The sequence below is a fragment of the Dermochelys coriacea genome, chromosome 1 (genome assembly GCF_009764565.3).
Source record: "Dermochelys coriacea isolate rDerCor1 chromosome 1, rDerCor1.pri.v4, whole genome shotgun sequence".
Lineage (NCBI taxonomy): Eukaryota > Metazoa > Chordata > Testudines > Dermochelyidae > Dermochelys > Dermochelys coriacea.
Genome location: NC_050068.2, coordinates 49,100,576 through 49,115,394, shown reverse-complemented (window position 1 = coordinate 49,115,394; position 14,819 = coordinate 49,100,576). Strand labels below are relative to the sequence as shown.

The 14,819-nt window shown below is 40.7% G+C and overlaps 1 protein-coding gene across 4 annotated transcripts in view; it reads left to right on the top strand.

The window, feature by feature from the left end:
- STARD13 (StAR related lipid transfer domain containing 13) overlaps positions 1-14,819 on the top strand; it is a 493,680-nt gene that overhangs the window by 100,059 nt on the left and 378,802 nt on the right. The gene's annotated exons all lie outside the window — the stretch shown is intronic.

The following is a 14,819-nucleotide window of genomic DNA, read 5'->3' as shown; positions in this document are numbered from 1 at the left end:
TTAGAGTTATGAACAACCTCCATTTCTGAGGTGTTCGTAACTGTGAGGTTCTACTGTAAAGTAATTTAAAATTAAAGTGTTCTGTTGGAACAGCCTCCAAAGGGAAGTGGCGAAAGCCCATCACTTGGAACGTTTAAAACTAGATTGGGAATAACCCTGGAAAATGTGCAATAAAGAACTATCCTTCATTGGCAGGCAGATGAACTGTATGATCTCTCTCTTGGTCTTGATTATCTGATGTCTGTTCATTTGCTAGTTCCATCCTGGTACTATATTTAGTAGAAAACTGTCTTCATTATATAATCACTATTGGGTGACAAAGCCTAATAAGCATTATAGCATGACAGATCATTTTTAGGATTAGACCATGATGGTAAGGGTAGTTCAGATTAAGGCTGATCAAATTGGTCAAGATCTTATGAGAAGGTTTTCATGGCATTGTCCTACATTTTGCCTCTGTTTTCATTTTTCTATTTCACAAACACTAAAAAGCTCAACAAATGAAGGGACAGTATGTAGATAAGAAAAAATAAATTCCATAGAAGCTCATGATTCTAAAACCATATTCTTTGAAGTTGGTTAATGATTCTCCAAAAGAAATGCATTTATCTGTGTAACTTTTTGATATGTTAATCAATTAAACATCTCCCATTAAAACAAGTTAGTTTTCACTTACAGAGTTGGGCCTTTGACAGCAAGTGAACACAGAGGAACCATTAAAGGGGGAAAAAAACCATCAGCATGGGAATAACTAATTCAGTGTAAATTATCAAAGTAGGGCAGCAACCAGACCTACGCTTATCATAGAGCTGCCAGTTAAGAGTTTTATTGCCAAAATCTTTCCTTCTCTAATTCAGTTATGCAAGAGGCAAAACCAGTGGAGATTGGCCAGAGGGAGGCACAGATTCCATGTCTTGTTCCCTCATTTTCTCCAATCCTATGGGAGCTCCGCCTCCTCACATCAACCCATCAAGTTAAAACTCCACAGTTGTTGAGGGAGAATGGCTGCAAGGCCTTAGGGACTCCCTTATGGAAAATAACAATGACTTTGTTATCCTTTCTTGGGTTCCTCCTGTGCATGGTGAGCGGATGCGTGTTGGAATAGTAATTGTCAGGGAAAACATGGCAGCAAGATCTGAAAGGGGTGGTGCAGCTGTAGGGATGGTTTGGAGGTGTTGGACCTCTTTGAGTTCTTCTCCCCTTTTTATGTGTCTCAAGATTTATGGGATTAGTGGGTCTCCTTCTCCCTTGCCCACTCCACAGGTAAACAAACCTCAGCCACAGCACCTTTGGAATGGATAGAAGAAAACTTTCCGAGTTGAAATTTGTGGCATTCATAGCTTCTAGATGTGTTTTTTCCCCTCACATGAGGAAGGACTTGGAGGAAAACACTGTGGATTAGCTCACTGGTCACTTGATCACTAACATCAAAAGCATGTGACTTTTAGTAAAAATAGACACCAGACACATTCTGTTCCAGAAGTGGCAGAAACTTTAATTTGAATTTAAAAATTAACTTTTCACAAGTTTCAGAATTCCACACATCTAGTGTGGAACATGACTGTACACAAGGAACATTTCCCCCTTTTGGTGCAATCCTGCTGTTCTCAATACTGTACCTGTTCCACAATCGGATATGGCCTATCTTGTGACGTGCTGCTTACTGTGATCATACAGAGGTGTGGGTTCAAATTTGCTTCTTATTGCAAAAGAGATTAGCAGGATGGATGTTGTACTTAGTCAACTGTTCATCACAAAAATCTCATGCAGTTTGAAAAATATTGATACAGTTGGTAGCAGTATTTCTTGGGGAGATCCAGCATCATAATATTAAGAGCTTGTCACGATGGAGGTGCAAAGACATACTGTGGCTGTGTAGGAGAGCATGTGCATACTCCGAATATTGTCTTTCTCTTCTCAATAAACATGTATGGTACCTATTGCAGCTTCTGTATGACAGCTGCCATAGAAAGTACAACAAATGCAGAAGAACTAATGATTTATAAAATGTGTATGCATCAAACAAAAAAAAAGATACACCTTTCTGGGAAGTGGCAGAAACCTGTACCCCAAGACATTAAGAAGACAAATCACATGACTATCTTTCAGAACTCCTGGAGAGGAATTGAAAAAGAACGGAGTTTGGTCATCCACATGCCATAGTTGAGTAAATAGCTTAAGGGCTAGATTCTGCTACCCTTATGCTTAATAGTACCTCACTCTGCAAGCGGTCACATTGAAGAAAATGGGATAAGATAGTGCTCAATAATAGTAAGGGTAGTAGAATATGTCCCTTTGTAGTCCTGGTTCAGCAAAGCACTTAAGCACATTTCAGTTCTTTTCTAAAATGGAGCCTGCGTCTGCACTACGAGTACTACTCATCTAACAAGTCAATTATTTATCATTTAATTATTTATTTAATTATTTATTTTGGAACAGCTCTCAGCAGTTTCTTAGTTGAAATAGGTTCTTTTGTGCTGTTAGCTTTTCAGGACAACGTGAGTCACTTGAGTCTACAAATCACCACCATTTTGCAAGTATCAGTAATCAGTTATCTAAACTATGATATTTTAACAAAATTAAAATACCAAAGAAATGAAGAAAAAATATCCAAGAAAATGTAACATGTAGCAACAGAAAAACATACCTATAGATTTTCAAACTGCCCAAGAAGACTGAAGTGTAAAAAGAGTTATTTTTCAACGTGGTGCTGCAATTAAGTAGTAAGGAATGACAGGAGGTGGGATCTTGATGAGTTATGTGGCACAATATGTAGCCCCAGGCTGAGGTTAATGTGTAATAACCATGGCCCTCAGAGTTGTTTCAATAACACTATGAATTACCTTTAGATTGTTCATAAGGTTTTACTGTGTTTAATTTTACATCTTTGAGCTGCAGGAGGATTAGGTAATGTAGTTACAGGTGTAATTTGTTTAGGATTTAGCATATAAAAGGGATGACCATTTTAGAGGTTTAAAATATTAAGACATTTACATTTGATTTATATTGCAATGTTTCAGAGTCATGTTGGTACAGTTCTTAGAAATCAACTTATGAAAGTGGTGCTGCCTTCTCAAAGCTCTACATTTTACAACACTGTGTGTATGACTGGAACATAGAGAGCAGTAACACTATAAACAAATGACGGCATTATTCATAGAAAACATTCAGAATGTGAAGTACTTGTCAGCATGGTAATATCATGGAATTAGCAATAAATATGTCCTTTATAAATGTTTGATGAAAATAGTTGTAAACTATGCAGTGGAAGATCTGTTCAAGTAATTCATTTATCATTACAGCTGAGCTGTTTGGCAAATATTTTAACTTAGGCAAACAACCCCAGTAGGATCAATTTCTTGTTTACAATCCTCTGTTTAATTGTTAGTTAATGTCTGGATCAGTGGCCAAGATTCAACAGAAAAATAAAATCCTTCTCAAGACTTGACTTTGTGGTGGACTAAGTACATCAGGAAGAGACACGCTCAACATAGCATGGAAGCTGGGTGTGTGTGTGAGAGAGAGAATTACAACTCCAAGATCTACCAGCAGAGAGAAACCTGCAAAAGATAAACCTCCAAAGTGGAGAATGTGTAGTCTCCTCTAGAGGGATCTAAGGGTAGCCACAGCAGTGAACATGTGTATGGAGGACTGGCCAGACAGATATCACTGTGAGGTGGTAGTAAGCAGAGAAACGTGTGAAACTAAAGAGAGAAGTCAGCTCTCAGACTACTGCACTGGGCAGCACAGCGTGGGGAGGAGGTGACCAGCCCTCTGTGGAGAAAGAAGTGGTTCAGGACTATTTAGAAAAGCTGGATGAGCACAAGTCTATGGGGCCGGATGCACTGCGTCCGAGGGTGCTAAAGGGGTTGGCGGATGTGATTGCAGAGCCATTGGCCATTATCTTTGAAAACTCATGGTGATTGGGGAGGTCCCGGATGACTGGAAAAAGGCTAATGTCGTGCCCATCTTTAAAAAAGGGAAGGAGGAGGATCCGGGGAACTACAGGCTAATCAGCTTCACCTCAGTCCCTGAAAAATCATGGAGCAAGTCCTCAAGGAATCAATTTTGAAGCACTTTGAGGAGAGGAAAGTGATTAGGAACAGTCAGCATGGATTCACCAAGGACAAGTCATGCGTGACTGATCTAATTGCCTTCTATGATGAAATAACTGGCTCTGTGGATGAGGGGAAAGCAGTATTCTTGCCAGCAAATTAAAGTAGTATGGGCTGGATGAATGGACTATAAGGTTGATAGAAAGTTGGCTAGATTGTTGGGCTCAATGGGTAGTGATCAATGGCCCCCTGTCTAGTTGGCATCCAGTATCAAGCGAAGTACCCCAAGGGTCAGTCCTGGGGCTGGTTTTGTTCAATATCTTTATTAACGAGCTGGAGGATGGTGTGGATTGCACCATCAGCAAGTTTGCAGATGACATTAAACTGGGAGGAGTGGTAGATACTCTGGAATGTAGGGATAGGATACAGAGGGACCTGGACAAATTAGAGGATTGGGCCAAAATAAATCTGATGAGGTTCAACAGGGGCAAGTGCAGAGTCCTGCACTTAGGATTGAAAAATCCCATGCAGTGCTACAGACTAGGGACCAAGTGGCTAGGCAGCAGTTCTGCAGAAAAGGACCTAGGGGTTACAGTGGACGAGAAGTTGGATATGAGTCAACAGTGTGCCTTTGTTGCCAAGAAGGCTAACGGCATTTTGGGCTGTATAAGTAGGAGCATTGCCAGCTGATTGAGGGACATAATCATTCCCCTCTATTCAGCATTGGTGAGGCCTCATCTGGAGTACTGTGTCCAGTTTTGGGCCCCACATTACAAGAAGGATGTGGAAAAATTGGAAACAGTCCAGTGGAGGACAACAAAAATGATTAGGGGGCTGGAGCACATGACTTATGAGGAGAGGCTGTGGGAACTGGAATTATTTAGTCTGTAGAAGAGAAGAATGAAGGGAAATTTGATAGCTGCTTTCAACTACCTGAAAGGGGGTTCCAAAGAGGATGGATCTAGGCTGATCTCAGTGGTACCAGATGGCAGAAAAAGGAGTAATGGTCTCAAGTTGCAGTGGGGGAGATCTAGGTTGGATATTAGGAAAAACTTTTTCACTAGGAGAGCGTTAAAGCACTGGAATGGGTTACCTAAGGTGGAATCTCCTACCTTGGAGGTTTTTAAGGTCAGGCTTGACAAAGCCCTGGCTGGGATGATTTAGTTGGGGATTAGGTCCTGCTTTGAGCAGCGGGTTGGACTCGATGACCTCCTGAGGTCCCTTCCAACCCTGATATTCTATGATTCTATTCTATGATTCTAAGCGAAATACAGGAAATAAAACTTGTGGAACTGGAGAGATAGGGTACTTGTTTGTCTTCCAGGTGAGCCAGCTTTTGCAAACTTTCGGATCTCAGTAATAGAACTGCAATATATTATAAAAGTTGAAATCTAAATGTAAATTAACAACCTTGGAAACCAGATTTCAAAACAGGGGACCATTCTTGAGACAGAGTTAGGTGTGCATATTTCAAATGCCCCATAAGTACCATTGAAAGTCAGTTGGATTTAAGCTCCTTAGTTACTTTTGAAAATGTTACCTGGATAGTACTAGTTAGCAACACTGTAATGATACCCAGAATCCTGCAATCCTTCCTTGTGTGGAAATCCCACTGAAGTCCACATGGCAGCTTTGCATGTGGAAAGAGTAGAGTGAAGGTCAGAAGTGAAATGCCTCCTGTTCTAATTAACCCTTTTCAGTGGCTTATACCACCAAAATGTTTTGAGAGGATGATTTTCTCAAGCTTTGTGTCACCATGCCTCAGTGAGTCACAGCTGAAAATACCAGGACAAACTGCTGAAAAATAGGGCAGACATCCCAAACAAGTGGTTATTTTATCATTAGATTATACCAAGTGTGACAAAGTTCCTCGTCTGCCTCAGTGGGTCCTGCACTTATTGGCGGATTTGCTCGCCTCAGAGATTCACGGCAGCCCTCAGTTTGGCCACTCTTACTAGTGGCTCAAACCTGCCGTCCACTCAGCTAACCTCATCACTGGCCAGCATGGGGGAAACGGAGAACAATCCCCGCAGTCTCTGTGTCCCTCCTAGTGGGTCGGGGACAGGGCAGATCCCTTTGCAATTTAGACCTTCCCTTCTGGTATTTCTCACAGACCAGGTCAACTCCTCCTGTGTCCGAGTTGGGGGGATGGGGTGGAACCTGGGCCCACCCTCTACACCGGGTTCCAGCCCAGGGCCCTTTGGATAGCAGCTATCCACAATGTTCCCTGTATCAGCTGCGTGACAGCTACAACTCCCTGGGCTACTTCCCCATTGCCTTCCCCCCAGCATCTTCTTTATCTTCACTGCAGGATCTTCCTCCTGAAGCCTGATCACGCTTGAACTCTTCACTCTTCCAGCAGCACGCCTTCTCACTCCCTGCTTCTGGCATGCCGCCCTACTAACTGATGGGAGGTCCTTTTTAAACCAGGTGTCCTGATCAGCCTGTCTGCCATAATTGAATCTAGAAAGTTCGTAATTGGCTCCAGGTGTCTTGATTAGCTTGCCTGTCTTAATTGGTTCGGGCAGGTTCCTGATTGCTCTAGGGCAGCCCCTGCTCTGGTCACTTAGGGAACAGAAAACTGTTCATCCAGTGGCCAATATATTTGCCTTCTACCAGACTCTTGTATCCCACTGGTCTGGGTCTGTCACACAAGCCAGTAACAAAAGTAAACTTTTGTCTCACCATACTGGTCAACAAGAAGTCAAAGATGCAGTCTCCTTAGGCATTCCAGCCCTAGTTTTACCACCCAGACACTAGACTTTACAGTGAGTGGTTACTGAAAACCAATTTTATCACATATAGGGTTCTACTAATCCCAAGAAATCAGCTGCATAGCCAGGTCAATATATAACTCAGATCTTATCCAGTAATCATGCTGCTGCCAATCCTTTAGTAACTAAAATCTAAAGGTTTATTAATAAAAGAATAGAGTTAAAATGATATACATACAATAATTGCAATGTTCTTCTATAAGGTTTGTAGTGGTGATGTTATAGACTGCTGGCTTGTAAAGTCTCTTTGGTAACTTCCAAAAGGTTGGAAGGTCCTCAGTCCATAGTTCAATATGCTCCTTTTAGTTGTAAATCCACAGTCCAGAGAATCCGAGCAGGAAAAAAGGCAAAATGGAGTCATCCCAGGGATCTTTTATATCCTTTGCCCTGTGCCTGGAAATTTTCTGTTTCAAACAAAGCTCACAGTCCAGTTATGGAAAGTATACTGGCACAAGATGGAGTCCAGGGTCACATGAGTATATCATATGACCTTACATGGCTTGATGACTCACAAGGATTAGCCACTGGCACCTTGGAGGGTGAGGCTTCTGCAGAAAGAGCCATCTGGGCAGACTGAGTTTCTTCTGTGGCCCGTTGTGAGAGCTAAGTGTCTTTGATGGGCCATCAATATAAAGCTGTCTAGCTTAGATGTAAATCTCATCTGGTAGGTGTTGCCTAGGAATTCAGAACATATGTAAGATATGTAACATGTAAGATACCAGTGCATAGCCAATATTCATAACTTCAGATACAAAAATGATATGTGCATATAAAAAGGCAGCTAGCAGATGGATGCAGCTGGAAGAATGGAGTGGGGGGGGGCAAATAGTTCAGAAAAGCTGAAAGACATAGAAAATGTTAGAAAAATAATTTACCACTACATATGGTCTCAAGCTGAACTCTTCAAGTGGTTAGTGATTTTGGGTAGCTCAAATTCAGGATGCTCCAGTCAGAAAATGTCCTCCTTTAAAATGTCTTTCCTAAAAATGGAAGCACCCAGAATCAGTAGTCACTTCTGAAAATCTGGGCCTCAATGTACAAATATTGTTAAGTTTAGCCTTGTGCCACACACTTGCTTATTCATGCGCACTACCTCATAGATTGTTGCTTATTAGTGTCCAACTGAAATACGAAGGTCAAAGTTTGAATCCAACTCGGAGAAATAAAAACACTCAGAAAATATAATGGGTGCCTTAGAATCTACATAGGGCCACACTATTCCCTGCATGGTTACTTGGGTGTGTACGTGAAACCAATGCTTTCTGCATACATTTTGTCATGTGGAAACTGAGCAAATGCAGCAACATCATACCTCTTCCTCCAAATCTGCAGCATATTTTGTATTCCAATGACTATTGGAGGAACATGGCTGGGCAAGGAGGGTGCAGGCCTTGAGGAGAGCTACTCTGCATAACATTTCCCTACAAACCATAGGAATTTCCCTGTGCTTATTCAGACTCCAGCTCTGCCCATGAAAACCTCCCTGAGGTGCAGTGTCTGAGGGAACTTAAGCACTAGGACTCTGCACAATGTTCTGTCCCTATGCACATGTGCAGAGATCTGTGCTATTTCCCCACTGACCATAGCACATCTGCAGGTAGGGAGGCCACTTCCCTCCCCTGCTGGCTCTGGTGGGAGTAGAATGGAGCAAACCCTGCACATCTGGTAGAAGCATAAGTGGGAAACTCCACTTCCTGAGTGCCAGAAAACTGATTTTCAACTGACAGTGAGGTCTCTCTCTGTAGAAGAAAATTACTTTACCTTCACTTCTTTTCTTACTGATGGCTCCAACTATTCCAACTAAGGATGGAGTGGAGGTTAAGGATAATCTAGGCATGGCCCAATATCTAAACAAATTGTTTGCCTCAGTCTTTAATAAGGCTAATGAGGATCTTATGGATAATGGTAGCCTGACAAATGGGAATGAGGATATGAAGGTAGACATTATCATATCTGAGGTAGAAGCAAAACTCGAACAGCTTAATGGGACTAAATCGGGGGGCCCAGATAATCTTCATCCAAGAATATTAAAGGAATTGGCACATGAAATTGCAAGCCCATTAGCAAGAATTTTTAATGAATCTGTAAACTCAGGGGTTGTACCGTATGACTGGAGAATTGCTAACAGTTCCTATTTTTAAGAAAGGAAAAAAAAGTGATCTGGGTAATTACGGGCCTGTTAGTTTGACATCTGTAGTATGCAAGGTTTTGGAAAAAATTTTGGAGGAGAAAGTAGTTAAGGACATTGAGGTCAATGGTAAATGGGACAAAATACAACATGGTTTTACAAAAGGCAGATCGTGCCAAACCAAGCTGATCTCCTTCTTTGAGAAAGTAACAGATTTTTTAGACAAAGGAAACACAGTGGATCTAATTTACCTAGATTTCAGTAAGGCGTTTGATATGGTGCCACATGGGGAATTATTAGTTAAATTGGAAAAGATGGGGATCAATATGAATATTGAAAGGTGGATAAGGAATTGGTTAAAAGGGAGACTACAGCAGGTCATACTGAAAGGTGAATTGTCAGACTGGAGGGAGGTTACCAGTGGAGTTCCTCATGGAATCGGTTTTGGGACCAATCTTACTTAATCTTTTTATTACTGACCTCGGCACAAAAAGTGGGAGTGTGCTAATAAAGTTTGCGGATGATACAAAGCTGGGAGGTATTGCCAATTCGGAGAAGGACCAGGATATCATACAGGAAGATCTGGATGACCTTGTAAACTGGAGTAATAGTAATAGGATGAAATTTAATAGTGAGAAGTGTAAGGTCATGCATTTAGGGACTAATAACAAGAATTTTAGTTATAAGCTGGGGACACATCAATTAGAAGTAATGGAGGAGGAGAAGGACCTTGGAGTATTGGTTGACCACAGGATGACTATGAGCCACCAATGTGATATGGCCATGAAAAAAGTTAATGCAGTCTTGGGATGCATCAGGCGAGGTATTTCCAGTAGAGATAAGGAGGTGTTAGTACCGTTATACAAAGCACTGGTGAGACCTCACCTGGAATATTGTGTGCAGTTCTGGTCTCCCATGTTTAAGAAGGATACATTCAAACTTGAACAGGTACAGAGAAGGATGATCCGAGGAATGAAAAACCTGTCTTATGAAAGGAGACTCAAGGAGCTTGTCTTGTTTAGCCTAACCAAAAGAAGGTTGAGGGGAGATATGATTGCTCTCTATAAATATATCAGAGGGATAAATACCGGAGAGGGAGAGGAATTATTTAAGCTCAATACCAATGTGGACTCAAGAACAAATGGATATAAACTGGCCATCGGGAAGTTTAGACTTGAAATTAGATGAAGGTTTCTAACCATCAGAGGAGTGAAGTTCTGGAATAGCCTTCCAAGGGAAGCAGTGGGGGCGAAAGACCTATCTGGCTTTCAAGATTAAACTCAATAAGTTTATGGAGGAGATGGTATGTTGGGATAACATGATTTTGGCAATTAATTGATCTTTAAATATTCATTGTAAATAGGCCTAATGGCCTGTGATGGGATGTTAAATGGGGTGGGATCTGAGTTACTACAGAGAATTCTTTCCTGGGTATCTGGCTGGTGAATCTTGCCCACATGCTCAGGGTTCAGCTGATCGCCATATTTGGGGTCAGGAAGGAATTTTCCTCCAGGGCAGATTGGAAGAGGCCCTGGGAGTTTTTCGCCTTCCTGTAGCATGGGGCACGGGTCACTTGCTGGAGGATTCTCTGCACCTTGAAGTCTTTAAACCATGATTTGAGGACTTCAATAGCTCAGACATAGGTGAGAGGTTTATTGCAGGAATGGGTGGGTAAGATTCTGTGGCCTGCATTGTCCAGGAGGTCAGACTAGATGATCATAATGGTCCCTTCTGACCTTAATATCTATGAATCTATGAAAACTATTGAGTATTTTTAAATTGTAATTAAAATGTGTATTGATTGCTGCTATGCTACCCCTATTTCTGGGCTGAAAATGGTTGCCTTATACACTGTCCAAATTAAAAGTCTTGCCGAGATTTCAGTTAGTTTAAAACTAAGACTTTTAGGCTCAAGGCGAGGGAAACCCTCTTCTGGGTTATTCTGGAAACTTCCAGAGATGGGAGCAAAGGACAGAAAATTCTGAGTGGCAAGCACCTGCCTTCGGCATATATTTCCTCCAGAAATCCACATAAGCCATGTGTGGCCAGGTTTTTAGAGTGTGTTATCAGACCCTTCTTTGTTCATACTTTCTTTAGATCTTGACATTCCCTGGCATTTAGTCTCCTGGCTAATATGCCAAGTATTTGGTCTAGGCAGAGTATTTGTTTCAGTGCTGGAGAAGGTCTAGGAGGATATATTCTGTATTTCTGTATAGAAATGTTGCATGGCCTTAATCTAAATTCTGTAAGTGTGCCCTGATACCATGGAGACAGGCCTCTTTATACAGGTGTGTAATTTTCTATTTCTATTCAAATAATATAAGTTAAATGTCAAAGATTTGCAAAGGGATTTACCACTATAGACTTAAGGATCCAAGGCTTCTGCAAATGACTGAAAGATTTAAATTAACTTTTAAAATACTGCTAGAGCTTTCACTAGAAAGTACTAAATTGTATTGGTCTTTTTTAAAACATTTTCATTCATTGCATTAAAACTAAAGGCAAAATGTGCAGAACCTGTACCGGGGATTGGAAGCATACAATGCTGTGTAAGGTGGCAGTATAAACATAGCAAGCAAAAGTGAGATGTGCTGTTTGTCAGCAATGTACCTGACACCGAGTAGAGGCTATAGTGAGTGAAACAGGAGTATCAGCGGGGCTTTGCAGCAGAGCAAATCTGTAGCTGTGGTAAGAGACTACTTCCTCTTTGATTGCAACTGTGACTCAAGATTTATTTACCTCAGATTGTACATACATCTGCAAAATTACCAGAACTTGTTAAAATACAAATCACTGCAGAGGTGGTAAACTGAAAAGTGAAAAGGCTAACTGCAGAAAGGGAAAAGTGTAAAGCAAACACAGTTACCTTGAGTAAAACTTGTTACTTGTAAAGCAGTAGCAACGTCCTTGGTCCTGTACAAAAGACACAATGAAAGCCTTACCTTGGGGAGCATTAATACTCACACTAATAATCATACCACTGAGGTAAAAAGAAAGAGAGGACAAAACAAACTGGGAAATACCCCATACTCTAAACACGACAGTACAAACTCTGAGGTTCACGGTTCCTTCTGAAGATAAGGGAAAAATGCATTATACATGTGCTGAAAACTATTTCAAAACCAAATGTCTGCAAACAAGTCAAAGCATGTGTTTCACATAGGAGGTGGGAGCGAGGGGGGAGGCAATAGTAGAGCTTTAATTAGGGTGACCAGATGTTGCATTTTTAAAGAGACAGTCCCATTTTTTGGGACTTTTTCTTATTTAGGTGCCTATTACCACTCACCCCGTCCTGTTTTTTCACAGTTGCTATGTGGTCAACCTAGCTTTAATTAAAACTGCTACTGTAATGCTCTAATATAGGTTGGAGCCCTCTGTTTTATTTACATGAATAAAAAATAACTGCAAATTCTATAAAGATGTCTTAATAAAAACAATCAATGGTGTATAATGTTTGATATAAATATATACAACGTTGTAGTGTTTTAATTTACATTAATTACATTATTTTACATGCAGTGATTTGCAATTTTGCACAAAGTTCCTATTAAAAAGATGAGCTTAAATCACATTAGGTTGAAAGCAGATGTCTGCACTAGCAAAAAAAGACACTAGAGTTTCTGATATTCCCGAGCAAATTCCCATCTTATTCAGAAAGTGTGCCTGGGTGCTTACTTTGTCTTACGCATAAAGGCTTGATCAGACAAAGAGCTGATGGTGCTCAGCACTTACCACCTCTAATGGGACCCCACAAGGGAACTGAGCAGCTGGCAGGATCACATCTAAAATGGAATAATATAAAGGAAGGGTAAAATTAAGCTGAGTATCAGGGAAAAGCCTCCTGACAGTACAAATATATAAGGTTGGGCAACAGCCTCCTAAGCAGAGCTGGGCAGAAAAAGGGATTTCATTTCATTAGGATTTTGCTATTCTAAAATTTGATTTCTTTCCTATTTGGAATGAAAACCAAAAATTTTAAAATTCTCCTTGAATGGGGATGGGACATATGCTTATAAAATTTGTGGATGACATCAATCTGGGAGGGGCTGCAAGAACTTTGGAGGACAGGATTAGAATTCAAAATACCTTGGGGTAAATTGGAGAATTGGTCTGAAATCAACAAGATGAAAGTCAATAAAGATAAGTGCAAAGTACTACACTTAGTAAGGATAAATCAGATTCACAACTACAAAATGGGGAATAACTGGCTAAGCAGTAATACTTCAAAAAAGGATAGGGCAGGGGGTTATAGTGGATCACAAACTGAACATGAATCAACAATGTGATGCAGTTACGAAAAAGGCAAACCTCATTCTGGGTTGTATTAACAGGAATGTCATATGTAAAACACAGGAGGTAACTGGTCCATTCTACTCAGCTGGAGTACTGTGTCCAGTTCTGGGCCCTACACTTTAAGAAAGATGTGGACAAACTGGAGAGTGTTCAAAGGAAAGCAACATAAATGATTAAAGGTTTAGAAAATCTGATCTATGAGGAAAGGTTTAAAAAGCTGGACATGTCTAGTCTCGAGAAAAGAAGTCTTGGGGGTAGGGACTGTGTGTGGAATCTGATAGTCTTCAAATTTGTTAAGGGATGTTAAAAGAGGGTGCTGATCAATTGTTCTCCATGTCCACTGAAGATAGGACACGAAGTAACAGCAAGATTTAGATTAGATATTTAGAAAAACTTTCTAACTATAAGGATAGTTAAGTACTGGAATAGATTACCTAGAGCTGTTGTGGAATCCCCATCACCAGAAGTTTTTAAAAGCAGTTGAGACAATCACTTGTCAAGGAGGTCTAGATAGACTTAGTTCTGCCACAGTACAGATGGCTGAACTAGGTGACCTCTCTAGGTCCCTTCCACCACATTTTTATGACTCTAGGTAGGCCTGATTCTAGGTAGGCTGCTTTGGAGCCAGAAACCCTGGAAGCACTGGAGTCCTCAAGCAGCCTACGAGGCCAGCAGCTGAGGAGCTGGGCAGGTGAGCTGGCAGGAAGCCTGCTTGGTTTCTGGAGGAACGTTGTAGAAATTGAACTGTCTCCACAGAACATTTTGATTTTTGACAAATTCCAATGAAAAATTGTTTATTTGGAATTTTCCAACCAACTCGACTCCTAAAGGAGCTGGTAGAAGCACCATCACTTGAGGCATTTAAATCGTGGGTGATAGTGCAGTACTGAATGATCCTGCAGGATGGACTAGATATTCAAATAGGTCATTTTCATCTGTAAATTGCATAATTCTAGCTTATTCCTCCTATTTATAGAAAGATATTGATCACTGGTGCTGTGTGTGGCTCTCTTACCTTCTACAATATGATTTTTGCAATGTATATGCACACATTTGGAGGACGTTGAGTGAAATTCTGGCCACACTGAAGTCAGTTTCTAGATGTGTCAGTTTCTAGATTCTTGCCAGAATTTAGCTCAAAAGGTCCATAAGGGTTTTGTTGTGGTTGTTTGTTTTTATTTGGGAAGAGAGCCATGATAGGCTGAAATCTTTCTTATGACATATAAGAAATATATGAAATATATGCCCAATTCCTTAAAGATTGATCAGTATTGACTTTATTATAATCAAGTTGCTGAAGATTTGCACATACTAAATCCTCTTAGTATTTTTAAACCATGTGTGATAAATGAGAGGGGGGATAGCTCCCTTTTGTGAACACCCAGCCAGACAGTTAGCTATAGACTCCCTCTTGGTAGCTGTTCTCTACTTCAGGGGTCAGCAACCTTTCAGAAGTGGTGTGCCGAGTCTTCATTTATTCATTTATTATTTTATTTAACGTTTCGTGTGCCAGTAATACATTTTAATGTTTTTAGAAGGTCTCTTTCTATACGTCTATTATATATAACT